The 13,825-nt window shown below is 34.7% G+C and overlaps 1 long non-coding RNA gene across 2 annotated transcripts in view; it reads left to right on the top strand.

Annotated features, from left to right (window-relative positions):
* The first annotated feature begins 407 nt into the window (after positions 1-407).
* LOC110187613 (uncharacterized) overlaps positions 408-13,825 on the top strand; it is a 157,340-nt gene continuing 143,922 nt past the window's right edge. For both annotated transcript variants that reach the window (XR_015272535.1, XR_015272537.1), the window contains exon 1: positions 408-687. This is a non-coding gene — a long non-coding RNA (uncharacterized LOC110187613). The remainder of the gene's footprint in view (positions 688-13,825) is intronic.

Here is a 13,825-nt window from a genome sequence, read left to right as displayed (position 1 = left end):
ATTCTAAGAGATCATTTCATGGTTGGATCGGTTTAATATATTCTAAGAGATCATTTCAACTTAATACTATATAAATATATTTCTTTTATTTACATTATCATCACTTTAAGGGGTTACATACAGTTAGAATTTAAAAAAAATTCTATTTTTTATTTATTTTATTTTCCTAATATAAATATATTTAAGAATATACACAGAACGTTTCATTTAGTTCCGGTGAATGTTTCCTGAGTTATAAGTAAATTTGAAAAGGCGTTTCAAAGTGCTCTATGTAAAGTGCATTCCAAACATTGCTCGAAAACGGCTTGCCCGATTAGTCTCAAATTTTAATACGACCTTCTAAAATATATTTTTTAGAAATTAATCGAAGTTTTTTTCTTTCCAATAAATATTTTAATAATAGATTGATTACGGAATATTACATGAGAAGCACAAAGGAGACGACATAATCGTCTGCGACCACAACGATCACTTCGTCTTGTCCCCGACTGCTCCTATCACAACTATTCCTACAGATGTGGAATTATCGAATTGTTCACAACAAATCAAACCGCTGGACAGAGATATGCTCGACGATTTATTGCCAGTATCGAGTTCGGGATTTAGCACTGGATTAATCTCGCAATCTATTACGAGAGGGACGGAAGACAGATTTGTGTCTGGGACATCGCTCGGCGAAACTGGATGGCAAGTAGTGAAACTTGATGTTTACAATTTCAACGGGACTGTGAATCCTTTTATTTAGTTGATCTACTAGTTTCAATAACCATTTTTCATTTTTGGGTAAAATATGATGGTCTGATGATTTGTTAGTATCTTATACTTCCTTCCATACAAATAGAGTTAAAAGTATTTCATGCTCCACAGGATTGCCAAAAATTCTTTATCGGTGTTGGAATAGTTATTTTCAAGATTATTGTTTATTTTCGTATTCTTATACCCTTGCAGGGAATTATAATTTCAGTCAGAAGTTTGCAACGCAGTGAAGGAGTTACCTCCGACCATATAAAGTATATATATTCTTGATCAGGATCAATAGCCGAGTCGATCTGGCCATGTCCGTCTGTCCGTTTCTACGCAAACTCGTCTTTCAGTTTTAAAGCTATTTGAATGAAACTTTGTAGTTTGTCTTCTATATACTCTCACTCGTATATATGTCGGAACGGGTCGGATCGGACGACTATATCATATAGCTGAATGATCGGAAAATTTTTACAAAAAAAATTATAACATTTTCAATTTTCAACAGAAATTAATCAAATTTGTGCTTAGCCATTTCATTATATTCTACAATTTTGTGTAAAATTTTATGAAAAATCGGACTAGTATATCATTTAGCTCCTATAGGAACGATCGAGAAATTAATTCATTTAAAAATTAGAACTTTTTCAGCTTTCAACAAATTTTCATCCAATTTGAGATATAGCCGATTCATATTAATTTATAATTTAGTGTAAAATTTTATGAAAATCGGACTACTATATCATATAGCTGACATAGGAACGATCGAGAAATTAATACAATTAAAAATTATAACTTTTCCAGTTTTCTACAGATTTTCATCAATTTTGAGATATAGCCATTTTATATTAGACTTAAATTTTGTGCCAAATTTGATGAAAATCGGACTACTATATCATATAGGTTGAGCAAAAATGCAAATCTGTGAATGTAAAACTGCAAATATAATATGTATGGGTGAATGAAATGAAAGCAGGCATGACTAATTTGTTTTTTAACATAAATATAAATAATTTATATTGTATGGATTTCTAGTCACCGAAGTTCTATCTGCAAGGGTATATAAACTTCGGCTTGCCGAAGATAGCTTCCTTTCGTGTTCTTTCAATTTTCTTCGTTCTTCTTGGATTAAGTGATCCAATTTCAGATTGTCTAGATTCCCATTGCTTTTCAATGTACATATTTATTGGTATTGATAAGGGTTATTAAAGATGGCATTTTCTTTTTTATTATTTGTTCAAGTTTTGTGTTCATTGTTAATAAATTCGTATAAGAAATTCACCATATCTATACCTTTTATAAAGCCGTACTTTCTTCCTTTTAATGGGGCCAATTTCTATATAATTCTATCATTACTAGGTGTTTGTGCGGATTCTTATATGCCCGGCAGATAGTGCATTGCCTGTTGTTCGTGGGCGTCTCAACTAGCGCTCAAACTAGGTGGAATGAAGGCTTCCAAGTGAGGGTCTGAAAACGCAGCGAGAGGCTCTGATGGAATACATGTGAGTAACGCTTGTTTGTGGAATATGCCTATGTCAACAAAAATAATGTGCACAGAGTAATTTGAGTTAATGTATGATATTACTAAATATGTACGGAAATGAGACATTTTCCCCGTTCCTGCAAGGTGTGCTGTGGAGGGAATTCCCTGGCAGAAGTTCAATAAGACTGTGAGTCGCAAGCACCAGTCTGATTCGCAGACGTGTTGTCGTTTTGGATCGGATTTTGATTGAACAATCTCACATAGTGTTTCAGTCTTGTTGTTGAATAACAAAAACTCACACCAATTCTCCACGCCAAAGGTAGCTTGATGATTAAATCATATTAGCGCATCGTTTGTCAACTCTAGACGTTGTTCAAACTCGTCCTTAGCCAATTCCATGAATTGATGTCTATGGCCATTGATCTAATCTAATTGATTGCTTGACTGCTTAGGAAAGACTAGCTTTAGACTATCTCATTTGGCATTCGCTGCATCCCAGTTGTCGCTACAGGTAGGTGGGCTGTTAGCACCATAAATGCATTGTTGTAAGCAGTCCACTTGATATTTGCCTCTTTTTCTGTTCATAATTTCAAGTTGATGTTATAGAGTTTTAATACGTTCGTTGGTGGCTGCTTTGATTATTCAATAGCCTCATTAATACGTCGTCGTTGGATATTAATCTTTTATGAACTAAGATATGTATTGAGCATATTTTGAATCAAGCTCGCGAACGTTTCCGACTATATCCAATTTTGATGGCTTTTGAAAATGTTTGAAAATTTTCATAGAGCTACAAGCATTGACTATTCGTAACTCTGAACACACGTGTTTTTGGCATCCTTTATCCCGGTAAACCCGGTATCTCTGAACACTTGTGTTTGATACCCGTTATCCCGGTAAACAATATTCATATCGCTCTAATGTGGCTTCAATTCGTAATATACGATTATAGTCCAATTCTGAGATTGCCATTCTTGAGGTGCCGAGCCGTTCATAGAATATTCCAGGTTGATTGGTGAATTGGGTCACACTTGTTGGTTATACCATCGCTAGTGGAAGAATGAATAGCATTTCTAGCAAAGTTGGAAGGATCGGCAATGACATCTTCTTGTGTGTTGGGAATTCTTCTGCCAGCGTTGTGTCTTCGATTGCGCTGTGAAAAAGTTTTGTGGTTAATTCTTCTTTTAACCACGGTGCAAGACGAGTGACTGGCCGGTTAGGTTTGTGAATTTTGAGTAAAATTTTGAGATTGAGTGTTATTCTGATTAGTTGTGGCATAATAAGAACTAGAGTTAAAATGTTTGTTATTATAATACCTTTGGTTGTTCTTTTCATTTATGTCGCATTTCTAGCCTGGTGTTGTACCGGCTTGGATGACTGTTTCAAGCGCTACGTCCACCATTAATCGCCTGATTGCTCCACACATGATGTGTACCTGTGAAACCGCATTGGCAACGTTAATAATATTGGGGCGGTTGGAGCTATGGCGTTTAACGCAGCTCGCCGCTTTACTTCGCACCACGAAGTTGATTGTTGCAAGGCGCTCTTTGTATCGCTGTCGGTCTTCCTCGTTGGTTGCCGTCTTCAGCAACTCGATGTTTAATTTCCTTGCGCTGAGCAATTTAATCCGGCAGCCACCTTGATGTTGTTGTCTATAATTTTATAAACTTTCACAAACTTCACAAGATCACAAGATCACTTGGCAGTTTTCTTAAATTGTTTCATTTTATATATTATATATATTAAATATTTATATATATATATATATTTATTTTTCTTTTTTTTGCCCGATTATATTTGATCCGAAGAGCTTTTGCTCTTTGTCACGGTCGCCGTGTAGAATTATATTTATCATTAAAATTGGTTAGCACGTCTGTGCTCATAAGTAGTCATTTTAAGAATGTATTTTATTCAGAAGCGCAGCCGAATATATACATACATACATTATAAATTATGTTAAAGGCAAAGAGAGTCTTATGGGCATATATATATTGCACTCGATCAGCGTGGGAATGCTGACTTAACGTCTGGCATAAGTGGGTGATCTTATTTCACGTCCACTGGAGTTTGTTTATTAATTTAATGCAACTTAATGTTGCCGATATATGCACATACTACACTTGTCTTTCCTTTTGTGTTAGATAGAGACCTAGGAACTGTTCAACTTGGTTGATCAATCCGAATAGTTTTCCAGTTGTACCATCATAGTAACATACCTCTTGTATTTGTGCCAAGAATTGGTTAAGGTGGAGTTCGGAGAATTGTGGAACTGTCATCTTGTTTGTTTGAACTTGAAGTTAACATTGTAATTTAATTTGCAGAATTAAAAATTCTCAAAGAATTTTGTTTCCGACTGCACGCGATTTTTTCAATTGCAAATTTTTTGTCTGACCACGGGTGTAATAGATGAAACGTTGTATAATTTGTTTTAAGCACGTCTGTGCTGATAGAGTCTTTATTTTAGAATAATTCTTAGTTCTTTTAAACCAAGGCTTGCTAGCTGTCGGGGCAGCGGCAGAGCAGCCGTTTTATATATTTATATTAACAAGTAACATTATGTAAAATGTGCAGAGGGAGAGAGTTATGCATGCACATATGCATATAAGCGGTCAGCATGGGACCCATGCTGACTCAGCTCTAAGCGGTGAATGCAATGCAATTTGCACTTGAAATGTGTTTAGGCACTTGGCACGCTGTTGCTGAGTGACAAGGGTGATGCCCTATGTATATTATTTGTATAACAACAAAGTGTTGTGACTTCGGCTAACAAAGTGTTGCCGGTCAATATTTATGTTAAGTAATAGGAACTCATATGCGCATACACTACACGGGATTTTCAGTTTTGAATTTTATTAGCATGACATTCTTTAGCGGATCACCCTTAGAGCCACTGTATTGATTCGCTGAACAGGATTGCTAGTTGTATAGCATATCCATTAAATTGATCAGTACCGTATTAAAAGGACTTTTTGTTGATCCTACCGACTGAATTACAGTATCTAGGTATACTGGGGGTCGGGTCCAATATGTCCTTTCAGTATCTAGGTATACTTTGAATTGAGTCCAATGGGTCTTTTCAGTGTGTTTGATAATATTTAAGTAATAAATGAGAACCTCCTTTGCCTTCGGTCAAAATTCTTCTACAAACTCAGAAGTACATTGTGGAATACAGTGGAATATATGAGAATGAAATGGCATGATCGGGAATTCGCATATATAGCAGATTGGAGTGAAGAATGAGAATCTGCATAGTTGTCAGGTTTAGCGTATCTGTTATGTGTTGGTTTGTTTGTGGTTTCGCGTAGCCGTTATATGTTGGTTCTGCTTACTTCCGTTGGTTCCCAAACTCAGCGTTTATGCACCCAGTGTTTGGGTTAATGACCCTTTGTCTGAGTCGCTGAGGTTTGGGTGGTGGCGGTGCGTCCGCAACAATGTGTGCGGTAACTATTGCGTCATTTAAATGCTTGAATTATTCGTAAGTTAAAAGATCTTAATTTTATTTTTAACCGAAGTAATTAAAAAATTTTAAACTTAACTTATTGATCTATGTTGGTTGACGTTCAGCCTCGGTCTCGAGTTCGCTTTCTTAGATATTAAGTGAGTTTAAACGTGGGAACGTGACAATTGGGTGACGGCTTAGGCAATTAATGTTTAGTCTACTACTGGGGACTGTCTGGAGTTTTGGGTTACATCCTGTGTCAGGACTTTTGTGTTTATTCCGTTACCCTTGGCGTAAGGATTCACATTGCATGATTATAGGGTATCATGGGGTGTATTGTTTGTATGTTGTACAATTGCTAGATATCATAGGGTATGCTGTTTTCATAGTGTATGTGTGCTTATAAGTAGGCATGCGCTATGGATATGTCACTAAAAACGTTTTCAGCTAGATTGGTGGTCTATTAATTTTTATATGAGAATAATAAATTGTTACTGATTTTATTTCGACTGTGAATCTACCTATATCCTCTACCTCGCTGTTTGAATCGCTGTTTGTCTTTGCTTTAGATCTGTTTATTGGAGATAGAAACAGTGTCTTCCTGATTATATTTTAAAGCGTTTGTTCTGTTTCTATTAAAACTATCGAATGGAATTTTTTGGTTGTTCAGGACTTATACCCCTATGTCCTGCGTCCTAGGAAGTTTATTCTTGAAATTCGATGAAGAAAAATGTAGAGTGGTTTGTGGTTTGTCACTGAATGGAAAGAATAAACTCGGTGTCTTTGAGGTTTTGGTTGTCGTTTTTCAGTGACCTGTAGATTTCGAGGATGGTTGAATGATATTGTTCGACCTGGTCGTTCACTTTTTTCGTTTCATTTTCGGATATTCCAAGGAATTTCAAGTTCATGCAATCAATATCTGAAAGTATTGGATTTGGTGCCGTAAAATAATGAAAACCCTTGGCCCATAGCTGCGATGGTCTGACAACTTTGACTCTATTGTGAATAGTTCGACGAATTTCAACAATTTATAAATGCTACTCGAGAATTTGAGCTTTTTCACCATAAGGGTCAACGCGCAGGATTTCGCATGGGTAAGTAGGAAAAGAGATTCGTTGGATAATGATAAACATTCTAAAGACCTGGCAAGAAGAGGGCAGTGACCTTATGCGGCTGGCTATCTTGAGGAAATAGAATTATCTTTTTCGTATTCCGTGGAGATCTTAAATACACTATATTTATTACCCTACTTATCTCTTCTTTGTCCGCCAGATCTGTTACCATCCTTTTCGTAATGCGAAGTCTGTACCCCAGAAAGTTTTTCCGGCAGCACTTTTGCAGATTTTGTAAATAGTTTTCGGTTTAATGGTTTCAAGTATTTCTTTAGAGAAGGTTGCACATCATGTATAGAATCAATCGGACGCACATAGTCCGTGTGTGGGGTTTTGCAAGCATATTCTATCATCATATTAGAGTCTTAAATAAGGTAATAGGGGCTTCCAGTTGTATTCCTTTAGGCGTGTTTTAATTTAGCATTATATGTAGTTCCTATTGTCTAACAAAAAGGTTAACGGTCAGTAGACGGTGTAAACCGTAATCAAATTGGCGCGATAAAGATGGGATCGTAGATTTACAAGGGCCATACTATCGCTAAATTTTTTCCATTTTGTTACGCGACCACGAAATGTAGGCGATTGGGTGGTCTTTGCCGTTTTCGCTTTGGAAGAAAATGGCCCTTATGGTATAATAAGAAGCATCGCTTATTAATTGGAAAAGTTCATAAAAGTTTGGGATGTGAGATTGGTTAACATGTTCTTGGACTGGGATACCGTAGCCTGAACATGTTTTCCCCTCGTGAGGTTTGTCAGAGGCTTAACGATTTTAACTGAGTCGCAAATAATTGTCCTATAATAGGAAGTCATTCCTAGGACGTACTTAAGTTCTTTCAAATTCGTGGGTGGAGGCATTTTCTTTATAGCGCAAAGGCTGCTTCAGTAAGACTCATAGTCTTTGCCCTAAGACAATAATATCCTCCTGTATTTAAATTTTACCGATGTTTCCAAAATACAGCCGCGGCATTTTACAAACCAATTGGCAAACGCAAAAAGTTTGTATTTCTCATTCAGGGTAGATAATGTGGTTTTCGGTATTTCAGATTCTTTCATTTTAATTTGAGGGAACCCAAACGTTATGTCGAGGACAGTGAAGGGCTTGGCCTGTCACAATCTAGACAAGGTAAATTTTATATCGGGGGATTTTGGAACTACCCATACCGGGGATATATACTATGCTCTTCGAGGGGTTCATTATTTCATCGTTCAGGTTTTCTGTTTCTGGTTTTCTAATTTTCCTCACATGTTCTTTGGGTAAGGGTAGCTCCTGATGTCGGATGTTGGCTCGAACACTCGCTTCATTCGGTACGATTGGGGGTTCAAAGGTTTGGGGAACAACCTCGTTAGCCTCTCCCCAATCAATCTCTAGATTTGGTCAGAGCCTTTATTCCCTTCATATTGACTGACCGATTCAAAACAGATAGGAGTTTGGTCTTATATTGTAAAGTCTTTTGATCTCCATTAATTAATTGTCAAATCACTAGCACGTCTGCGCCCTTTAAGTTTAGTTTTTTTTGGATATTTTATTCAATATCTGTTTAAATGGTATTCGCCTTTGTATATATATGCTTATATTTAAAGACAAGAATGTCTTATTGACGTCTTAGCGTAGTTCTGAAATGGCTGATCATATTTCGCGCTCACTGGATTTGGTTTCATTTATGCAATGCAACAATGTGTTGCTGTTATATGTATTGTTGGTGCAGCGTGACCTTGATATATACGCATATTATGATACAAATTAATTTATTGTGTTAGATTATTTAGTTTTTTTTTTAATCTTTCATTTATACTTTGACATATTTGCCTTCTGGATTTGTTTTATTTATTTCTATTTACTGAGTGTATGGATTTATTTTATTCATAAAATGTATTAAAACGTTCGTCTGCAATTTTCATGCTTCCATTGTCTTTTTTTAAGACACCATATATTTTCGGTTAGGGTTGAATGGGATCTACCTTCTACCGTATTTTTGCTCAAGACTATGTTGTCATCTGCGTATACAAATTATATTTTAAGTATCGGGTTTCCTTTATATTTCCTCGCTGTTTCCGTCTTGGTATTCCTTCTGAAGTTGTTCAGAATATGGTGGGAGAACTTATATTCGTTATTATCTGCCCTTAAGACCAGATAACCAATATAATATAAAAGTAATAAGCAGCGTTAGCTGGAGGTGAGTTTATGAGCTATGCGCTCTTAATTACAATAAAATTAAAATTGATACTTATTAACTCTACTCAAGCTAATTGTGGCCGGCAAGCCAGACGGTCGCAGGCCAAAGTGATGAAACTAGCAAAGAGAGCATAAATCACCATACCGGGAACCAATTCAATCAATGATTCAATAATCACCCAAGACTTATAACACTTATCGATTACTCATTAAGTGTGTCAACTTAATTAGCAAATGTTTCCTGTGTGTTCTCTTTATATTTGGTCAAAACCAAATGGGGATTTAGTAAATTTATACTCTCCCCCATTTACAGTAAATGCTGTTTTTCCTATGTCCGTGTCTTTCAGAGGTAATTGATGAAAACCGCTCTTAAAAACTTATACCGATAAATGTTGTCATATACATATACTTAAATTCACTTCTATGAATTAAAATTCATAAGTCAAATGTACGAAAAAATAAACTGAGCTTCCCTATTAAGTTTATTGTAAGTTTTCTGATCTATTGTTAACTTTCTAAAAATAAAAAGCTCGACTTGCGAGCAGACTTAAACGGAGACTCAAGGACAATACATACATAAACACATGTATAAATTGGAGATATATCAACACGATGTTAATAACGAACATTAAAATAAAAGATCGAATAACAATTGTATTTCTAAAAGTAAAACCATAACTGGCGGCGAGGATATAAGCAATAAAAGCTATTTTTGAGAATGCAATATCACGTGTACTGTACATACTTGGTACATTTGTCAAAGCAAACAGGAACCGGAAAGAGAATTGCAAAAGATCTCAAATGAAGTCCAGCTCAATAAAAAAAAAAAAAAACATAAGTAGAAGGTCAGATGAAGGTAAATTGTGCGACACTTTTCATTATTGGAACAACCTTTATCAATTTTAAGTACAAATTTAAACATGAACCCAAATTCAATAATCGAATTTCAATTTAACATTGAACTGCTTGAAAATGTACAGAATTTTGACGGTACCGATGACAACCCACTGTCCGACTTTATATTCCTGGTCAATTCCATTGAACCAATAATTAATGAGTTTGATGATAACACAAGAAAACAAATATTTGGCTTTTAACGAAATAAATTAAATAGACTGACTAGACCAGTCGAATCATGGGATCATGATGGTCATGGGAATTTAGGCATGATAAATTAGGAATGATAAATTCCACAATTGAAATATATTAAAGCCCAACAAGTGAAATCGTTTTCATAATGACACAACCTTAACCGTTTCCAAAAAAATCCGAACCCTCGAAATACAAGATGCTCCTGAGAGAACCGAAAACAACAACATAAACAATAACATTATTGAAGACGCACGACATCTAAACTATGCGGTTTTTAGGCCAATTCATAAGAATTAACCAAAGTATCAAACAAATTTCAGTGACGATACTCAAAACACAACTGAGCAACCGCTCCACAAAAATAGAATGCCATAAGCAAACTACTCCTAGACCTGCTGGCAAAAATATCGGGGTGTACAGAAACCGAAACCTTAGGGGCCAGAAACCAGCATTGTTTTAAAGATTATGCAGCTGGCACCGATACAACAATGTCAACAAACAGTACAATTTAAAGGTATAGGGGACAACAAGCAGCCCACAAATTAAATGGACATAAATATTGAAATGGAGGGATCAAACGACTGTCCTATATAGAACTAAAAGAAAGATTCAAACGCTTAATTCTTATTGACTTTATTTCAATTATGGGATATTAAAATAAATAACTGAGAATCAAATTAAAATTTTATTAACATGAAGAACAAAATAAAACAAAAAACAAAATAAAAGCTTATATGTTAATTAGAACACAAGCGCGTTATAGGAGCAGCTTTTATTGAAATCCGATCACCGCCTTTGTAGAGAAGTTCAAAATCTAAGCTTCACCAGCAAAATTAAGCATTAGCACAATATATGATATTGTCTTATTGATACCTCAAAATACATATAGATGAGGTGAACAAGCAAATCGACGGAATTCGGTATAACTCTTGAAATCTCCTATTAACAGCCCCTTCGTCTAGTTGTCAATTGTGGACGGAAACTCAACATAGGGTCTTTAGAAGATCGGAATATATAGAATACTGACGGGGTATTTGATAAATTAGAGGGATGCAACTCCTTCACAAGTTTAGACCATGCTAAAGGATTTTATCAAATCGAAATGAATTCCGTATTATGAATTTCTACGAATGTCCTTAGCCCAAGAAACGCCCCAGTTACTTTTCAGCGCCTAATATACGATGTCCTTATGCCGCATACACATACGCATACACAAACAAACCTAAAGCTCAAAATCGACAAGTCAAGTTTGCCATAAAAGGAGTGACAACCAAGTAAACGATTTAAGGTATAGCAAATTAAAAGTAGATGCCACAAATAGAATGAAATTGCCAATAAATAAAAAAAAAAACAGAATAAAAGTTACTTGGACTTGACATGATATCTAATACATTTTGTAAAGGATTTTGCTAGAATCGAAAGCATAACGACTTTGATTTTAACATAAAAAGTAATAATTATTAGGAAGTCGACTTTTGTATACCCTAACATTAATAAGGAGTTTACGCTCGCCCTGCACTAGGAGCTCTTCTAGTGCAAAACGATAAAGTCATTTGTTATGCAAGCAGAACTCTTGGTAATCCTCTGGGCTAAAAATTACTTAACATACTATACTATACATACTGTACTAACCATCACCATCTAAAATAGCCTAATTTGAAGCTGCAACGCTGGAAAATTCAATTTATTGCATTCGATTTCTATCTATATTATATTGCAAGAAAAGAAAATGCATTAAAATACGGTCTCAGTAGGAATATGACAAAAACAGTTTAGACGAAACCGCCAACATTTTTATGATGTGCTTCTGATTCATTTTTAGTTGAAGCCATAAGACACACCATTCATGACACAAATAATTATAATAGTTCCAGGACATGAATCGCGAACCATAAAAATTTAGTACAAAAGGAAAGCAAGACACATTGTTAAATCGAATGGTGATCCAAAAAATTTGTTAAAACTAATGCATGAAATAATTCCATAAATGGGAGTTGTCGCTATTTACTGTAAAGACTTTACTTTATACCTAAAATTTCTATAGATAATATGTTTCTAATAATATAAATTTAATAATAATAAAGTTACTTAACATCTTAGAGGGTATCACAAATAAAGAATAACTGCTGAGGTTTATCGAAATGAAACATTTAAACAATAATCCTAGAGGCATACAATAAATATTTTTAGATGTTAAGCAATCATATTGTTATTCCAATCTGTTAAATAATATAAAAAATACATAAATAATGCTAATGTATGAAAACTAACACAATTAATCGCCATTCTGTAAAATACACCTATTGCCAACTGAAACGAAAGATAAACCAAAATAAAATTATTTACGTGGTATCCTCAACGAAATATGTAAAATGTATCTCAATACAATCAATAAGTTAAGTAAATATGCGAATATGCCATTGTTTAAAAGCTTGCTCATGGATATTGTTCTTCAAAGCAATGAAATTTAGAAAACAATATTTAGAAATACCTAATAAAATAGTCACAGACAATGAATTTTAAATATTATGTTTACAAGAATATTCAAGATAAAGTAAAAATTAAATCCATTTCACCACACAATACATAAAACTCGGATATAGAAAGGCTTCACCTTAATAATACTGATAACAATAACATAAATACTATCTAAGAAAATGTTTTAAGATCTAAAATTGAAAAAAAGTTACACGATACACAGTGCCATCAATGCTAGGCTAGGATTGATTTCTTATAGCGATATAAAAGAACTAACTAAGAAGCTGGCTAACAAAATAGACCAATGTAAACAACACCAACTTCAATAACGAATATATAAAAAATAACGCCGTTGGCAAATCAATTCCCAAATTTAAACAAATTATTGACTATCGACAAGACGAAAGCTATCTATATCTAATAACAACCAAAATCATATAATCTATAAACCCAAGTAAAGAAAAAAATGTCAAATTTAATTATGTAAGCCCTTTTATATTTACGTATAAGTAATTTTAAACATATATATAATACATTCATTCATTACGATAAATTATAATTCATAAGTTATATGTATGTTAATAGAGGCTGAGCTCTTATATGAAATTAATGGTATGCTTTCCGATCTTTCTAAAAATCTGTATCTTTTCTCTTTGGACTGACTGGACCACCCAGACAGGTGCGTTGTGTGTTAAAATTGAGGACCTTCTAATGCCATCTTTAAGCATCTAATTAAGTTGTTAAGTATCTGTTATGTTTTCCATAACCTAGGCAGTCTGACAAGTTTCGTTTTGATTTTACCTATTTTTTTTTTTGTGTTTGCTAGTTTTGTATTGGGGTCTCCGAAGAGATTTTTTATGACTTTGAAGGGGACGATTTACGATTAATTTTTATGACTCTCATATGGCTTATCTGTGGTTGCATTTACTGCTTGTGTTGGAAATTTATCAATTTTAATCGTTCTTGGCATCTATTAGTGCTCCTGGACTCTTCATTATTTGATTGCGTAGTTTAGCATTTGAGGTTTTTAATATATCTAGTAAAAAGGATTTCACGGGTGTATACGAAATGTTAGGGAGTTTAAGTATTGCGTGGTGTGTTATCTCTGAATTGATAGGGACAAATTTATCGTTTGTTTTTGGTTTTGGTACTAATTGATTCTGAATGTAGTTTTTGTTCAAGCCTGTGTTACTCAAGCGGAGAAGGTATGGAAGGCTAAGTATGTTGTGTTCTAAGGTAATGTTCAGGGAGGTAAAGCTGGCTACTCCTGGGGACCTTTTCTGGGCCGTGTCATAGTTGACATACCG

This window comes from Drosophila serrata, unplaced genomic scaffold (genome assembly GCF_035046125.1).
Source record: "Drosophila serrata isolate PLE 108 unplaced genomic scaffold, ASM3504612v1 contig_293, whole genome shotgun sequence".
Classification (NCBI taxonomy): Eukaryota; Metazoa; Arthropoda; class Insecta; order Diptera; family Drosophilidae; genus Drosophila; species Drosophila serrata.
Note: the sequence above shows the minus strand (reverse complement) of the source record. Positions and strands in the feature narration are given on the sequence as shown.